The sequence below is a fragment of the Danio rerio genome, chromosome 6 (genome assembly GCF_052040795.2).
Source record: "Danio rerio strain M-AB ecotype USA chromosome 6, GRCz13ab, whole genome shotgun sequence".
NCBI lineage: Eukaryota > Metazoa > Chordata > Actinopteri > Cypriniformes > Danionidae > Danio > Danio rerio.
Genome location: NC_141026.1, coordinates 43,440,937 through 43,459,921, shown reverse-complemented (window position 1 = coordinate 43,459,921; position 18,985 = coordinate 43,440,937). Strand labels below are relative to the sequence as shown.

The 18,985-nt window shown below is 35.0% G+C and overlaps 1 protein-coding gene and 1 long non-coding RNA gene across 44 annotated transcripts in view; both read right to left on the bottom strand.

Moving 5' to 3' along the window:
- cadpsb (Ca2+-dependent activator protein for secretion b) overlaps positions 1-18,985 on the bottom strand; it is a 194,551-nt gene that overhangs the window by 157,622 nt on the left and 17,944 nt on the right. The gene's annotated exons all lie outside the window — the stretch shown is intronic.
- LOC141386332 (uncharacterized) lies at positions 8,764-16,018 on the bottom strand. Its single transcript, XR_015494049.1, has 3 exons — positions 14,287-16,018; positions 11,150-13,987; positions 8,764-11,098 (listed from the first exon to the last, which is right to left on the bottom strand). It is a non-coding gene; the product is annotated as an uncharacterized LOC141386332 (long non-coding RNA).

Sequence of the window (18,985 nt, the reverse complement as noted above, 5' to 3'; positions counted from 1 at the left end):
GTTAAGCAATACAAATAGTGTAATTCTGCATACATAATACTCAAAAACTCATCTTGCCAGACTGATGAAGCTATTAGTATGGTGCGCCACTGAGAATGTCAACATATCAAATAACAGCAGACGCATGTTCTTTCCCGGAAGAACATTCATATCGCCTGCTGTACACTAGATGTAATTAATAATCAGGATAATAAGCAAAGAAACAGATAGAACCATCAGCAGCACATTGCAGACAAAAAAAATCCTTGAATAAATGAAAGAAAGCAACACCAGCAGCACTGCAGTGATACACACTGAGCAAATACTGTCAAATAAGAATGCCGAGTTCAGTCGTCAATGGCTTAGCAACATATTAGCATCCCAAAATTCCCCAAACGAGTCATTTCCCTGCTTTATCGGACTCTCTGGAACTCAGGGATACTGATCTGCTAAAGGGGAACACACTGTTCTGCATTGTCCTGAAGCGGGCAACTCTTTTCCTCCTCTCCCCTCCCTGCATCCCTCCATGCCATTTTCTATGTTTAGCATGACGCTTGTGGCGCTGAAAGGCTATGAACCCACAAAGCCAGTGCTGAAGATAGCAGCTGGTTAGTTTTGGTGTCTGTGTGCCACGAGGCAGAAAGATCAGACCTCCGCTGAGCAGCCGCCACAAGCACATTACATTTAAAATAATAAAGCACGCAAAGCAGGTAAATAATTTGGGGTTTCATTTGAATGCAGGTGCTTTTGGCATTGTATAAACCCTACTTCAGGTCTTTGAGTGGGTATTAAAATATATGTGCAAATGAATAACATTATGCAGACAAGAAAGAAAGCTAAAACAGATGTCATAGGAAAGAATCAAGGTCTTACGAGTGGGATATTGACATTTAGTTCAATATACATTTGCTGTAACCCTTGTGTACTGTTGTGTTCAACAGCAAAAATTAAATGTTTTACCTCTTCCCAACAGGAAAAAAACTGCAATAATCAAGAATGCATGGTTATATGGTGCCATGGCTTTGCAATCAAAAAACGTCATTATAATGGAAGTCAAAGGGGTAATAAAAGCCACGTACATAACAAAAGACTTGTAAATTTATTAGTGCATTGTTAATTTTTTGAAGGCTTTTAAAGGATTTTCCCAAAATAAGCGTCAAAATAAGATTTCTGACCAAAAAACATTCCATTAATGGAAACAGAGAGAAAGCTGTGGCCAAATTAAAAGTCAAAGTCACCCCAGAATGGATAAAAACATCCCCAACAGCAGAGAATGGGTAAAATTTAGTAAATTACATTTTAGATGTTATATTTTCAAGCAATTTGACTGTTTTTGGACTGACAATAAATGTGTTTCTACAACATAAAATAGCCTTCTAGCAAATTGAGGTATTTAGATTCTGAACAAATCAGTTCATTGAATGATATAATTTATTCATAACGACTTACTAAATGAATCAACATTTTTAGTGAATTAATGAATTACCAGGTTATAAATGGACTCGCTTGAATTATTTAAATGAATCATTTGATGGAATGAATCCGTGGTTCTCTCATTTAAAATCCAATCATTTTCTTTTTAGACATGATATTTACAGGTACTTTGGTTTTGCTTTGACAATGAACATATTTCCACCAAGTAATCGCATGTTCAAAAAACCTGGAGCAGTATGTTTGGTTCCTAAATGATTTAATAACTCATTTATCATGTATAAGTCATGTGTTTCATTCCTAAATGAATCAGCATTTTGAACAAATTAATCGGTTATTTTTATGCATTTATTTTGTTCTTGGCTGAATTATCATTTTGAACAAATCGTTTAATTTAATAACTAAATGTTTAAAATATTGAAAAATAAATACATTTTTACAGGGTATTTTTAGGTACTTTGGGTTGTTCATTGAGTTTTGAACATTGATCCTATTTTCTAAATGTAACTGTGTCTTCTTGGTGAGGGGTGAGATTTTTTTTCCTGAATGAATTAGTGTTTTGAATAAATCAATTTAGTGAATGATTTAATGACTTTTCATAAATATTGATTGATTTCACATTATATTGATTGATTATTGATATATTGTTATAATATATTGACATAATTATCTTGACTGAATTAGCAATTTGAATGAATCAGATGAAGGAACTGATTTAATGACTCATGCTGCATGCATAAACATTCATACAATTAACTAACAGTATTTTTGTAGGATTCTAAATCAGTATCCAATACAAATCACACGTTGCAAAACAAAAAAAAATTTTCCTTTCGTATTTGTGCATGTTTTCTTGTATCATTGTCTTGCATAAAACAAACCGTAAAATCAACAGAGAAACACTGAAATGCACAGTATGTTGCGCAAAAGCAAAATTTCTCCTAATAACAGCCATGCTGACATTCAATACAACAGCAGCTCTTTTGCTGCCTTGCAAGCTCTGTGATAAAATATTCCTTTGTAACAACCTCAAGCATATACAGACTTTTAGAAGAAACATAAAGCCTCAAGCAAAAGAAGCTCAACTCAGAGCCGTAGTGTTGTAGGAAATGCAAACGGGTTACTTTGCATTTGCTTACACGAAACCTCACCATGCACCAATATGCCTTCAAAAAAAACAGCATGTTCATTTCCATTGGACCTCAATTGATATCTGTGTCTCTCTTTGTATGAGCAGATTGTGTCAAAAACCCTTCATTGAAATATTGACAGCAAAGTACAACTATAGTATTTGGGAGCTAGTATACATTTTACTAGTAGGGATATTTGCTGAAGCTTTTATCACAGTATACAGCCGGGTTTCTCAGTCTCAAAGGACCGTGAGGGTATTCAATCCAACTCCATTTAGTTTAGCAAGACCATGCGTAAACAATTCAAATTTTGGATTTCCTTTATTGATAAATGCATAAACTTTGTAAATCAACAGTTTAGTGTTGTATTTTTGTAAAAAAAAAATAAATAAATATATATGGGCCGAAATAAAATCGAAGGCAAAATATTAAAAGTTTTCTTGTATGACTTGACGTCCATGTCATGTTGTCATGACATCCAGTGATTTTTCAAGGCTTCTCACGTGGGCTAATTGAGTGCATGCCTGCTTTAATACACCACTGCAATTAATCATTTGAGCGGATGAAGATGTCACCCTCATGAAAAAGAAAACTTGATAAAGAGAATGGACAGATACGTATGCGTTTATCTTGCCACAAGCTAGCACAAAGCCATTCTGCTTGATTTGTAATGAGACAACTGGAGTTGTAAAGAGTGGAAATGTGAAAGCCACTATAAAACCAAACATGAACATTTTGAATGGCAGTGTCCACAAAATACAGATATAAGGACTACACAACTAAAACATTTAAAATTTTCATTACACCTTTTGCATTTTTCACCTTTTTTTGGAGAGGGCTCTGGATGCAGACTTGGTGCAGTTGCAATCTGAGCTGCATGCAATGCTTTTTAATGCCCACACCTAACTCCACCCCTCACAGTGATGTCACAAGCTCCATTGAGTGCATTGTAATCTCAGCTTGCATCATCATGGCTGCATCCAGATGCTATTGTTTTTTTGGCCTACCTTTAGTTGTGTTTTGCACAAAAATGCACTTAGTGGTTGTATGTATTAGTAGTTTTGCATTACAATTTACATTGTATTTAATGTGTTTTGAATGCAAATGCCACTTTATTTAAAGTTCTCATTAGTAGATGTCAATGTGCATTAAAGGGACAGTTCAGCCAAAAAAAATGATTTACTCACCCTACACTTGTTCAAAACCTAATTGAGTTCTTTCTTCTGTTTAACACAAAAGAAGATAGTTTGAAAAATGGTAGTTGCTGGGATCCACTGACTTTCATAAGAGCAACTCCAAATTGCATACTTAAACTTGAACTTATTCTATTCTACACTGTTATGTAGTATAAATAGTATATGAAAAATGAGAGTACACTGTATACTGAAAATTAAAAAAAAAAAAATTCTGAAAAGAATAAGTGCTCTTTAAATACCTGGATGATGCACTTATTCAACTGTATATAAGTGTGGAATGTTGAACACTTCATGCGCTCAATTGTTGCAGCATTACTCACGTAATGGAAGGAAAGGAGTTATCAGACACAAAGGTTGGATTTTTTTAATCTATTTTAGATTGTGCAAGCAAAATTCTCCCACGTTAGTCATCATGCCGCCTCCTGATGGTGAATGCAGTTGTACTCATAAAAGGAACTATTTGGTGGCTAATTTCAGTAATTTGGCAACCATTAAACATCACCATTTAGTAAAAAAAAAATTGTATATAAGTGTTCCATTTGGGACAACACTAAACTCTACACTACACGGTTGAGTGTATAAGTGCATAAGTGTATAGTGTATAAGTGCATAGTGTGTCATTTGGGACCATTTATGTTTTCTTTTCTGCCTTTGCTTCTTTCCAACAACCAGCATTCTTCAAAACATCTTCCTTTTTGGTCAACAGAAGAAAGAAACTCAAAAAGATTTAAATCCACATGGGGGAAGAGTAAATAATGAAGTAATTTATGAGTGAACTATCCCTTTTTCCCTTTATTTCAAAAGTCATAAGTTTTAAAAATACAGCATCTGAATGTCATTAGCTATTAGGTCTGTTACATTAAAAAGTTATGACTTCTGTTAAGAAATGCACATGGCCTAAGATTAATAAATGCTTTACAAGTACTTTGAAGTTTAACTTAACAAATGAAGCCATGTTTAAAACTATCAAACAATATAGAACTATAAAAAAAACACAATTTTCTCATTCAAAATCTGAATGTTGTAGGCCAGATTAACATGCAAAAGTGTTTATGTTTAAAACCAAATAGTCTTTAATAGTCTTAATAATGCTATTAAGTCTTCAAAGCATCATGAAAGGAATTATTTGGTAGCTTGGTGGCTAATTTTACTACTTTAGCAACCGGTAAACATTATCATTTAGCAAAAAAAATACAAGTATTCCATTTGGAACGACACTAAATCTACACTACATGAGTGTACAGTATAGGTGCATAATGTATAGTGTATAAGTGCATTGTGTGTCATTTGGAGCACAACAGTACTGTAGTATTTTTGTGCTGCTATACAAGCTTGATGCATCCCACCAACCAGCATTCTTCAAAACATCTTCTTTTGAGTTCAACAAAAAAAAAACTCAAAAAGGTTTAAATCCACATGGGGGGGAGTAAATAATGAGATAATTTTTGGGTGAACTATCACGTTTTTTTTTCTTTGCTTAAAAGGTCATAATGTTTTTATTAGTTTAAAAAAGACGACATTTGAATTTTTTATAGTTATTAGCCCCATTAAATAAAAAAGTTACGACTTTTGTTAAGAAATGGATATGACCTATGTTTAATACATGCTTTACAAGTACTTTTTTATCATCACTTTAATTAAGCTGAAGCCATATTTAAACCTTTAAAACAAAAGGCCTATAAAGAAACACAATATTTTCTATCAATATCTAAATGTTGTGGGTCAGATTAACATGCAAAAATATTGAAAATAAATAGTTTTTAAGTCTATCAAAGGGCCCATAAAATAAAATAAAAAAGTTTTTTAGATATTAGTATCCGTATTGTTATACTTTAGGATATCTTCACAGCAAATTCATTAGTGTTAAATTTCGAGTGTTGTGGTTATTCAGAGTAAAGTGATAAAATTCTAGAGTTAGATTAAGATAACATAACCCTTTCAGTGTTAGAAGCTGATTTGCCTCCTTGACATACTGTACAGAGTAACATGTATCTAACGCTAATACAGTGTTAACCACTACATCCGGGAATTTATGCAGTAATATCCCTGTAGGATTTTTCCAGATGCCATTTGTTTTTGCCACAAGGAGCAATGAGATGAAGCAACTGGTGAGTAAAAGTACTTAAAATGTTTGTATATAGACATTTGACATACAAATCGTTATATACAGTATCGTGAGTTTTAAATATCTCACAAGAAAGTATCGTTTTTAATCTTTATTTTGTTCTGTACTAGCTTTGTTACAATAAAACTAATGAAAATAAAGCTCTCTTAAAACTGCTCGTTTGGTTTAAATATATGAGAACATTACCTGAATATTAAATAAAATGTTGCAGATATCAAACAAGGTATATTTTTATTTTTGTGCAGTGTTGAAAATTTGACCCAAGAGTGTTAACACATAACACTGAAGGTGTTCATATGATCTTTTGTGGTGTTAATATTTTACACTATAAGTGTTTGCAAATGAACACTCTGAGTGTTGATAATGTTAACGCTTTCAAAAGTGTTATTTTAACACTTTTATAGTATTTCCCATATAAACTCTGAGGGAGTGTTAATTTTAACTCTAAGGTAGTTAAATCTACTATCTAAAATTTGCAGTGTATGATATACTGCTCACCAAACAGTAACAATTCACATTTAGAAGATCTAAAACTGCTATAAACATGCAAAGCTAGTAGTTTCTCACTCGCCTAAATGGATCAATGTTTTTTTCACATCACCTCAAACTTCAGTTTCTCATCAAATCAAATGCTCTCCAGTATCTGACATGCCCCGTCCCCTTCAAGACGCTTCACATTTGATGTACTTGAGCTCAACTAATCTCACTGGCAGAGCGGTGATAAAACAAATCACTGTTTTTTAAAAGGAGGGAGGGGCTACACTATGCCCCACCCTCTTTTCATGTTTCGGTTGAGATCATGTCAAACATCGAACAAAAAATGCTCAGTTCAAAGCACTTTATGGGACCTTTAAGTTTTATTAAGTACTATTAGGTCCTCAAAGCATTTAGTAATATGAAGTCAACGCTACAATCTGAACAATCTTATAAAGCACTCTAAAAGTTGAAATAATGAATAATTATGCAAAATACCATGTGACTGCATATTAATTATCATGATGTATTGCATTACTGAATATCATCCCATGTCTAGGTGCTGGTGAGCTATCAGTGAAACATATGAGTACAAGTGCTTCAACTGACAGTCAAACCATAGCATTTTAATCACAGCTCCAAAAGACAGAGCCCACAGCCAGCCTTTTCTCTGACACAAGTGCAAAATAAAAGGCATTTTCAGAGTGAGTAGTGGGAGAAATGAAGGGAAAAACTGAAAGTCAGATGTGATGGAAAAACAGAGAAAGTGCCTTAGAAGGGTTTTGGTGCTTCCATGTGAGCTGAGAGAGATCTAAGTATGAGACAGTATGTGTGTGTGTGAGAAAGTTCCAGAGTGCTCAGTATTAGAGGTAATGGGTGTCTGTGTGTCTGTCTCACGCAGCTAACGTGTATGTGTGTGTGTGTGTGGGTGAAAGCACTTGCCTGAAACTCCACTAATCCAGCTAAAAATAAGAACTTGTGCCATGTGACACACAGACTCTGTAAGATGGCTTCCTCTTGTGAAGAATTAATGCTACGCTGACAGAAAAGATGAAGTCGGAGCAGACAGACTGTGACAAAAGTGACATGCGCATGGATTTTAAATGCAGCTTAAAATGCAATGTACAATTTGAAGAATGCAAAGTAAAATGCATTAGTTTGTAAATAAAGTACAGTTCTAGATTACATCTGCGTATGTTTTCATTTCACAAACATCATGAGAATAAAGGAAACTGAAAGAAATACATTGTTTTTTTCATGGTCTATATTTATGGCTTCCACAAACATTTGAACTATTTTTTGATTGAAACTTACAGAGTAGGGTAGCAAGGTAGATACAATTACATGGTAAATATGTTATACAACTGGTAAATCTGTTTATTAAAATTGTATTTAATTTATAAATATTAAATAATAGTATTTTTGTTTATTAAAATATTATTAATATTTTTCAAATATAATAAATACCGTAAATAAATAATTTGTACATTTCTAAATCTGTGCACGTGTAAGTCCATAATATATGTATGATTATGTGTGGAAATGTACAAAATGCACAGATACTGCATAAAGCCTGGTTTCTACTTCTGCGTCGAGCAATCGGTGTTGCTCTGCAATAACACTTCCAAAACACTAGCTGGCAATGAGGTTTTAATGTTCCTCTGTGTCGGGTTTCTTCAGTGGTGTTTTGTTTTTTCTGATCACTACCTTACTGTACAAGTGGCTCAAACTTGCTTATTTTGAGGTGGGAACCGGCGGACGTGCAACAACTTTAATCATAAGGTAAACACAAAACAAAACTTTCCATCTGGAGCTCCTTCACAGAACTGGATGCTTGTAAATGCTTGCTCTGATCAGCACTACAAAGCTGACCAGTCACAGAGCTTGCGCTACGCGTTGTTGTGATGTATAGTTACGTTTTTTGAGAGGTGCGTGTCAGCGTCAGCAACGGCCATAGCGAGGGCTATGAGTCCACGCGCAGGCTGTGCCGGAGCATGCGTATAAATTAGCCTTAATAAACCTGCCATTCAAATAATATTATTCTAAAAAGTTATAATAAATAACAAATGTATATACAATTTTTAAAAAAGGCTATGTAGATGACATCAAAAGCTATGTTTCCATACAAAAATGCAAATTAACTTTATGCGCAAAACTGGATTATCGCATAAAAGATGTGCGAATAAAGCAGCGTTTCCATCCAAAGAGTCAAAGAGAACAAAATTGTCACTTTCTGATTAACTGACCGCAAATATCAACGGTAAAAATTGAATTTTCTGTGGTAGAAGAAGCTGCGAGAATCTTTTCTTTATTTATTAAATGACTTTCACCTCAGAAGGCAATCCTAACACGCAGTGAACGTGGAGTGGAGCACAGACGCTTTTAATTCTGGAGGTCAATAATAATATTCATTCATTTTATTCTTTTTCAGCTTTGTCCCTTTATTAATCCGGCGTTGCCACAGCGTAATAAACCCTTCCAGCTGCAACCCCTCTTTGGGAAACATCCACACACTCTCATTCACACTCATACACTACGGACAATTTAGCCTACCCAACATCTTCAAAATTTGTGCACATCTTGACCTTTTCATCAACTGTTTTTTTATGCGCATATCCAAAATGTGCATAAAAATAGGTGGATGGAAACGTAGCTTTTGGCTCCATAAAAACATTATCACATGAGAAACATCATCACACAGAATGCCCTTTTTTAATTCTTTAGATTTTTGTTTATGAGTGGTCATTAAAGATTCTTTAGTGACATCAGAAAGACTCCTCTATGGTGGAAAAAACAAAACAATTTAAAGCCCGGGTTGTTTAGCAGGCATATATTTACACAATCAACTACTAAGTTATCAAAAAGTGTATTTTCCTCCTTTGGCGATGTCTTATTTCATCTAGGGCACAAAATGGGCCAAGGCTGCTGCTTCTGCTCTCCTAAAATCATGATGAAAGGGGGTTAGAGGGATCTATCATGCTAAAATGTAATGGATGCTCTCTTCGCATGTTCAGTGTCGAAATAGAGACCTTGAGAAACACACAAGGTCACACCGGCCTGCCAGGAAATAGAGAAGGGAGAGAGAGCGAGTGAAAGGAAGGAGTGCTAGTGCTGATTAATGGATTATAGGATATGGAAAAGGCTGGATGGATGGGAAGTGTATGTGTATGTGTGTGCTTGTGTGTACGAGTGTGTCTGTGTACTTTTTTATACGGTTTATGAGGACACTGATTTGTATAACATACATATAGTGATGTTGGTATGACATTGTTGATGTGGTTTATGAGGACATGTCTTGTGTCCTCGTATTTCAAAATTCTTAAAAGTCATACTTAATTGTGTCTGTTGACATTAAAATTCACCACCAGTTTCCTGTACGTGTGTAGAGTAAGGCAATATAATGTGTTGTTTACAGTATAAAATACACTACACCTTTGGAGAGTCCTTGTAAACCACACATTCAATAGAGTTTAGATTCTCTGCCCGAGCCCATACTTCAAGCATTTGTGTTTTTTTAGTGATTACTTGATTAGCCTAATTGGGTGGAAAGCTATGCCATAATTAGAAATATTATATGACTATTTTAGAATAGGTATGATGATGATACGACAATGTTGATATGGTAAAAATCCTTAAAAATCATACATAATGGTATCTTAATGGTGCAGAAGTAAGGTAAGGCAATATAATTGTCACGATCACCAGCAATCGTAACTTCATAGATCGCTGGATCTCACTCACAATATTTATGGACTACAAATCCACCATTTCTGGACTACATTTTCATACATGCACTCTGCTCACACACACACACATGCTTCCTTATTCTGACTGATTAAACTCGCACCACCTGAAGATTGCCAAAGACTGATTGCACACACTATTTAAGCAGCGCACACACACACACACACACATCCATCGCAGTGTCTTGTTATCTGTAAAGTGACATTTCAAGGCGTTTCCTAGTCTGGTTTTCTTGTGTTTTGACCAAGCTTAGTTTGTCCTTTTGTCTTAGTCTGCCGCCTGCCTTCCGACCTCTCCCCTGATAGTTTGACCACGATTCTGGATTTGTCTTTATACATCTGTTTGCACCCGTATTGACCATTACATGCCTGACTACCTCAATAAACCTGCAAGTGGATCCGATCTCAGTTGTCTCTGTCACTCCCCGGGTTACATTAATAAGTGTTGTTTTACAGTATAAAATACATTACGCCTATGGAGAGTCCTTGTAAACCCCACATTCAAGTATGTGCGAGTGTGTACTGTTGTTTATATGACCTACAAGGACACAAATTCATATAAGGACACAGGGACGATTTTGATACAACAATGTTGATGTGGTAAAACTTCTTAAAAATCCTACTTAATGGTGTCTGTATGATGTAGAAGTAGGGTAAAGCAACATAAGTGACATTTTACAGTATAAACTAGATTATGCCTATGGAGAGTCCTTGTAAACCACACAATCAAGTTTGCGTTTGTGTGTGTACTTCTTTATGTAACTACAAGGAAACATAGTTGTGTAAGGACACAGGTGTGATGGTGCTATGACTACGTTGATGTGGTAAACATTCTTAAAAATCATATATAATGGCATCTGAATGATGTAAATCTAGGGTAAAGGCCGGCTCACAGTGTGTCATTATTTATAATCCTGTATGATTGTAGCATGTCAGACTGCATGAAGATGGCTTCCATGTCACGCTGTAAGATCTTAGCTGTCATAAAGACAGACTGAACAACAATGAAGATGCGCCAAACTATAAGACACTTTCACTTTCCCGATTTCTGAAATGATTCCTCACAGCAACTGTAAACAATCTGTAGTGGCAATTTTACACACAGTATGTCTCAATAATAAAACCAGGAAGAAAAAAACTTTTTTCTTTTTTCGTTTTGACATTTCCCCGTGGTCATTTGAATTGTCACATGGATTGCATCATCAAATTTGGAGCTCCTATTGGTTCTTGGATGGACGCCCACCACAGCTGTTGTCACACTGCAGGAACGTGAAATCTTCTGAAATCTTTCGACACTGCCAGAACTTCATCGGAGGAAAAATCTGATCGCAACGGGCGTTAAGCGGCTGTCAGTGAACATGTCAAACCAACGATCAAAGATCACTGATTTTAGCCAAATTTGTCTCAGATAAAAAAAAAAACATGACTAAAGTCTTGCAGTGTGAGCAGGGCATCAGGCAATATAATAAGTGTTTTATAGTATAAAATACATCATGCCAATGGAGAGTCCTTGTAAACCACATATTCAAGTATGTGTGATTGTGTACTTGTTTATATGACTTACAAGGACATAAATGCATATGAGGGCACAGGGATGATGTTGATGAGACAAGGTTGATGTGGTAAAAGATCCTACTTAATGGAGTCTGTATGATGTAGAAGTAGGTTAAAGCAACATAAAATGTTTTTTTACAGTATAAAATACCTTACGCCTATGGAGAGTCCTTGTAAACCACACATTCAAGTATTTGTGTATGTGTGTTCTGGTGAGTGGGTGTGTGTGTGGCGGTGATGAGAGAATTCTGTCACATGCTTTATAAGTATAAGGGTCCAGGCAGCTCTCCTACAGAGACACGGCTGTAGTGCCACAACAAGTCGTACTGTAGCTACTGCTGTTCATCACATCCACTGTGACACCCTCCGCCTCCTCTACTCCCGCTAATACTACTTCCTTTCATCCTACAGTCCATGCCTCGAGGCCAGAAACCTGCAGACGCATCTAAACTACAGTTCTGGCTCAAGGCAAGTGATAGACCTGTATATATTGGCCAGACTGATTAACAGGCTGTTTTGGGATTATCAGCATCAGACAGCCAATAAATGCTCCCGCTTGGCTGATTAAATTATTTTTCTTCTTGTGTCCAAATCACAAGAACAGACATAAAATTAAATATTTTTGTATTTGACTTTATTTAAAAATTATATTTTTTTATTTAGATGTTGACTGTTTTGCATGTAAACCTCCTGTAATACACAATTAAAAATGTCCAAAATAATTTTAGAACATTCGTTTTAGTCTACAGCCTATACAGACTAACAGCTTATATTGAAACCAAGGCCAGGTTTAGCCACTTTATTATGTCCTTTAACTAATAAAAAATTATTGTCTTTTAATGTTGACAACAGATGAAGTTTTGTAGTGATTTTATTGAAAGTATTGTGACATTTAGTTTGATCTGTTGGTATGGTAATTATTTTGAGCCCTAGAAGAGGTCAATGGGGAAGGTGGGGACAACAGCCAGTCAATTGTTGGGATCAAAATAAAAGAGAATTGAGAGCATATACAAAGAAAGAGTAATTAAACAGGCTAACATGATTGTCAATGTTGAGAGGTATTATAGGGCTGGGCGACAATGCAAAAAAAGTTTAAACAAAAATATCTGATCTTTTTATAATAAAATAAACATCAGTGTTAAAGAGCCTCTTAAACTTGATAAATAAAAAAATGAAATGTGACAATAAACAAGGCACTAAATAAAATGTTACAAAGTGTGTACAATGGTAAATTGTGCATGCCGAATAATCAAAGCAAACCTTTAAGGTGTGAATAATAATGATACCAGTAAACCTCAAACTCAGTAAACAAAAGAAACTATGATAATCAAATCTGAGCTTTCAAGTAAAAGGAAGCAACTATCATTATTCAAATTAATATTGCAACATTACAAATTGTGAAGTTGAATGACTATATTACCACTATGCTAAAAAAAGCTTTCAGATGGGGTGGTAGTGGTTGGGATGCACAAGAAAAGAAACCAAAAAGCCACTCAACATCTTTACATACTTTATTTTTTTACAATCTACTTACTGCTGCTAGTCATCAAACTAATTTTCACGCGTGTTGTTAATCTGACCTAAAGTAACAATCGTCCTTCACTATTTTCAATGCGCTTTGTGCTCGCGGTCCCCTGGCATCTTTCTGTTACTAGGGGACCAACCGTTTTCTCAGAGAATGACAAACAGATAAACCTTTGCTGCAGCTCCGATGCAAGTTTATGTAGAAAAGTAAAGAGCACTGCCATGTTTAGATGAGCTATGTTTGTCTGAGGTAATTGGTCTGCCGCTATTATTGAAATGTGTATATTTCATAAAAATTTGAAGCAGATTGGTTAGTTCTACCTACATGAACTGCGCTGTGCACATGGCATTCAAAAAGCTGAGATGCTTTCAACTAGGTGTGCCTTGAAAACTTTCAACCAAGTGCGCCTCGCTCCCATATGCAAGTCGCACCTCTTTTAGAAATCGCATCCAAAATTAAACTTTGTTTTGACATAATATATGTGTGTGTGCTGTTTAAATTTATAATCTCTACATAAGTACACCCATGCATGCATATATTTGAGAAAATGTTTTAGATATAAAATGTATCTGATACAAATTATATATACATTTAGATATCTATAACTTTTTTGTGGGTGTAGTTTTGCTTTTATGTATGTGTGTGTATCCCACATTTAATATACATAACACACACATATATTATGTCAAACAAACTTTTATTTTGAATGCGAATAATCCTTGGCCAGCACTAATTAAAATGATAATGCTGTGCCAACTATGTTGGATCTGACAGTAATGTTGCCCCACAAGAGTGTTAATTGTAAATAAAGTGTTTTAATTTTCTGATCCCTACACTGTAAAACCCCCAAAAGTTAAGGTAACATTTGAGGAAACCGATTGCTACAAACCATTTGAGTTCAAAAACAAATCCATATGAGTACTGTGAACTTGCTCTATTAATGTTGAACTTAGTTAAGTTTAATTTTAAACTAATTTCAAGAGGAGCACGTGCTCATGATTGACCCAGCTGGTCCACATTAGCTAATTATGATCCTCCAATCAAAGGATCCCAAATCACTATATATATCCTCATTTCCTTTCTACAATATCTTCGTTTGGAAGAAACCCCCCTCCTCCCCTTTTTCCACCTTTATCCAGAATGGGCAGCACGGTGGCCCTGTGACTAGCACTGTTGCCTCACAGCAAGAATGCCAATGGTGTTGGGTCCTCGCTGAGCCATCTGGCATTTCTGTGTGGAGTTTGCATGTTTTCCCCGTGTCCACGTGGGTTTCCCCCGGGTTCCCTGGTTTCCTCCCACCATCCAAATGTGCTATATATTACAGATAAAATAAGCCTAAACCTTTTTTATAATGTCTTACTCTCAGGAAGTTTGCCTTGGCCTCAGCAGCGGGGGAGTTTAAGATAGACCTGAGCTCAATCTCCACTCGCCCTGCAAAAGGGGGGGGAGCCCTGGGCTCGAAGATCCCTTGAGTTCAGGGCTCTCTCCCGGGACAGCATGCCAAACAAGCTATGTATAAATCGTGAGCTAAATGTGAACTCTTGAATGAGGTATTTAATTAATAACAGTTAATTAATTAATACCTACTTTTTTCAAATGAGTAGAATTAACTTTCAGTCAATTTTGAGTTAACTACACTCGTTTCATTACATAAAGTTGACTGTTGGGTTTTACAGTTTATTAATTAGTCTATTTTATTAACAGTATACACTGTTTTTGATATGAACTATGATTTTTGAACGCAAACCAAAAAAGCCTCAATCCATGAAGGACATAAATCCCAAAATCATTCATATTTGATTAAAAACTTCTTCATTTTTACATCTAAAGATGACTAAAGTCTTTGAAAGGACAGTAGAACAAGTAAATTATGACATAAATTGAACATTCATGGTGAACGAACCTTTTAAATAACTTTTTAAACACTACACATCATGGTGAATGCAATTTTTAATTGCCTTTTTATTAATCTGTAAAATTTAGCTCTGAAAATCAAAAGTTCCGACTTTGGTTGCACATTAAAGGATAATAAATCCATAAAAATTCAACATTTTCCTTTGTACACCAAAGAAAAGTTTAGTTTTTGGTTTGCCTCTGCTCCGCAGACTAGAGAGGCTTGTTATTATCTCTCTCACTTCTAATTGAGCCGTCTATCTTCAAAGTGCAAAAATATGAGAAGCCAATTAGTGCTGAATAGCAACATAAATTACACATAAGTTTTGCCTCTAATTGATCATGGGTAGGACACTTTATTTCCATGAATATTATAAGTCTCATTAGTAGCTTTATTAGGGCAGAAGTAAGTTATCCGTTCCTGATCTTTATTTGGTGTATAAACAACCACATAACGAACCCCATAACTTTTGACGATTTTACAAATGAGGTACTCTAAAACTCACATGCTCTTTATGGTTTCCTTGATTATCTTATTCTGCTCTTAATATTTTCAGGGAAGTATCACACTGCTCGAGCAGATGTCCCTCATCTCGGAGTGTTTCTATCTGAGCAACACTTGCTTAAATAGTTATGAAAGAAATCACACATGTACACACATACGAAGACCGACTTCCACACATACGGCAGTGCCCTTAAAAATGCTAACCAAAATTAACAGTTTTTTAATGAAAGCAAACCGCATGCTGCGCTGGCTCTTTTAAATGTAAATACTCTGCTTCAAAAGTTTGAACACAGCCTTCATATCGAGCTTTGATTGATGAAAGTGAATGCATATAAAATGTTCTGTTTTCCACTTTCACACTGCGTTGAGCTACAAAAACACTTCATACTACACTTACATACATACATTCACTTAATCTGAAAAATCTGAAAATGTACAATTGAAGTCAGAATTATTAGCCCCTCTGTATATTTTTTCCCAATTTCTGTTTAATTTTAAGAAGATTTACAATTTAGAAACACATTTCTAAACATAATAGTTTCAATAACTCATTTCTAATAACTGATTTATTTTTATCTTTGCCATGAAGACAGTACATAACATTTTACTACTGTAAATATTTTTCAAGCCACTATTCAGCTTAAAGTGACATTTAAAGGTTTAACTAGGCAAGACAGGGTAATTAAGCAAATCGTTGTATAAAATCGGTTTATCCTGTAGACAAGTTAATTTCGTTAAAGAAAAATTCTCATCATAATTTTTGTGACATAGAAACTTTTCAAGACTGATTAAAAACAAGAGCAGTTTACCCTATTAATGTAAAGGGTTTGCTAAATAATTGCACAATACTGCATTCAGATGGCTAACGTTCTTACACGTAGATTGATTGCTGACACATAATTTTACATATTATTAATGATATAAATAAACAATGACTGTTTTATTTTGGTCTTTGGTGGAAAAGCTATATTCCATATTTTAATAAGACTGTTATTTAATGTTATTTAATTTCAAGTTAGAATATTTTGTTTAAATAAATGTATACAATAGGTGGCGCGATGGGGCAGTAGGTAGTGCTGTTACCTCACAGCAAGGAGGTCATTGGTTTGACCCTCAGCTGGCTCAGTTGGCATTTCTGTGTGGAGTTTGTATGTTCTCCCTGCATTCGCGTGGGTTTCCTCTGGGTGCTCCGGTTTCCCCCACATGTCCAGACATGCGGTACAGGTGAATTGATTAAGCTAAAATTGTCATTGTATGCGAGTGAATGAGTGTATGGATGTTTCCCAAAGATGGGTTGCGGCTGAAAGGGCATCCACTGCGTAAAACATGTGCTGGATCAGTTGGTGGTTCATTCCGCTGTGGCAACCCCAGATTAATAAAGGGACTAAACCGAAAAAAATTTAATGTATCCAATAATTTAATTAAATACATTTGTAAATTGGCTTCCACTTTTATGGAAATATATATTACAATCTCAATTAATGTAATCATTAAGCAAAAAACGACATGTTTTACTACAGATTTTAGACCTAGGGTGCCGGCACCTTGGAATGTCCCTGTCTCTGACGTCAAAGGGTTGGTTTCATTCCCTCAGCTGAACAGATACAGTGGAAGTAATGGACTGAACATGGAGACTTTACAGCCTAATTTAACCCAATGCGTGAAGTTGGGGATGTGGAGCTGTTGCAAATACAAACATCAGATGCGTATCTAATATAAAAATAAAAAAAATATATATTTTTTTTTACATACATACATAAAACTAAAATGATTTAGAAGACTAAAACTAAAATGGAATTTTAGTCAATATTAGTCAAAAGACTACGACTAAAACTAAATCAAAATTTGTTGTCAAAATTAACAAGACGATCAGAAAAAAAGAAAGCTTTAGGGGCCGATCACACTGAACCGGATTTTGCATTCCAAAAACGCAAGGTGCACCACACTGCCTTTTTGTTGACCAGAAAAAAAAAAATCAGTGCAGTACAACGACTGAATCAGCAGCATATTGTGCACAATTGGTGCTGTTGATGTTGTTATAATTGTAATATTTATTAATATTGTGATATTTATAATTTGTGAAGTCATACAGGTCTGGAAACCTTTAAAATACCACTAGTCTCCTCCTTTAAAAGTCTCCATAATCATCTTGACTAGACAAACACTGCTGTCACCTTAACGGAAACCATGCTCTGCTCTCATTTGATTGGAATCAATTTGATTTATTTGAATTATTTAGCCTGACATGTTTAGGCTGTTTTAAAAAATATCAAATGTTTGTCACAATATAAAAAATATTGTGTTCAAAGGTTGGAAAAGTTTTAGTTTTTTGACCCAGACATTTAAAAAGAACATACTTTAGAGCAGTAATCACAATACCATGAAACAGTGATACATTTATTCTAGCTTATCATAGCCTCAGTCTTATAACGGATCATGTCTAAAGGAGACTAATAATATTGACCTTAAATGTTTTTTTTTTTAATTAAAAACTGATTTTATTCTCGCCAAAATAAAACCAGATAGACTTTCTCCAGAAGAAACCATATTATAGGAAATACTGTGAAAAATTCCTAGCTCTGTTAAACATTATTTGGGAAATATTTGAAAAAGAAATAAAGAAACTCACAGGAGATTTAATAATTGTGACTTTAACTCTATTAATCATTTAAATCTGAATTGATCATTATTAAAGTGCCAGGCTAAATTTACACCAGAGCATGGGTCATAAGTTAATTAATGCAGCACTAAAAATAGCCACCATTTATTCCACTGTTTAATAATTCAACCTTAAATGTGAATGACCTGCTATATAAAGGAGGTTTTAAGAACCTTCCGGCTGGATGTTTATCACATCTGACAAAACGAATGTGCCAGTCTCTCACGCTGTCTTTCTCTTCTCACCTGTCCTTTTCTCTCAGCGAGTTTAATGAAGCGATAAATTTCATCCCTCTCACCCTGTTATATTAATAAGGTAATTTCAGAATCTCCAAATCTCTTCTGAGGAGATCCAGCTCTAGCCTTTCAATCAAACATCCTCTTATCTCCATGGGACCCTCTAACTAACTAACTCCAGCTCCATCCAGCTGCCATAACCACTGCGGTCTCTCGGGTTCTGCTAATCTCCTGTCTGACCTCCACTCGCTTTCTATTACCGTCGTTGTCACCGCTGCGTCCTCGACCTGTTCACTTCACCACAGACCCTTGTCTCTACGCTGCCTTTATACAATTAAAGTCACAATTATTACACCTGTGATTTTTTTTTTTTTTTTTAAATACACCATTTACCAAAATATGTTTAAAAGCGCAAAGAATTTTTCACAGCATTTCCTATAATTTTTTTCAATTGGAGAAAATCTTATTTGTATTATTTCGGCTAGAATAAAATCAGTTTTATATTTTTTATAAACCATTTTAAGATCAATATTAT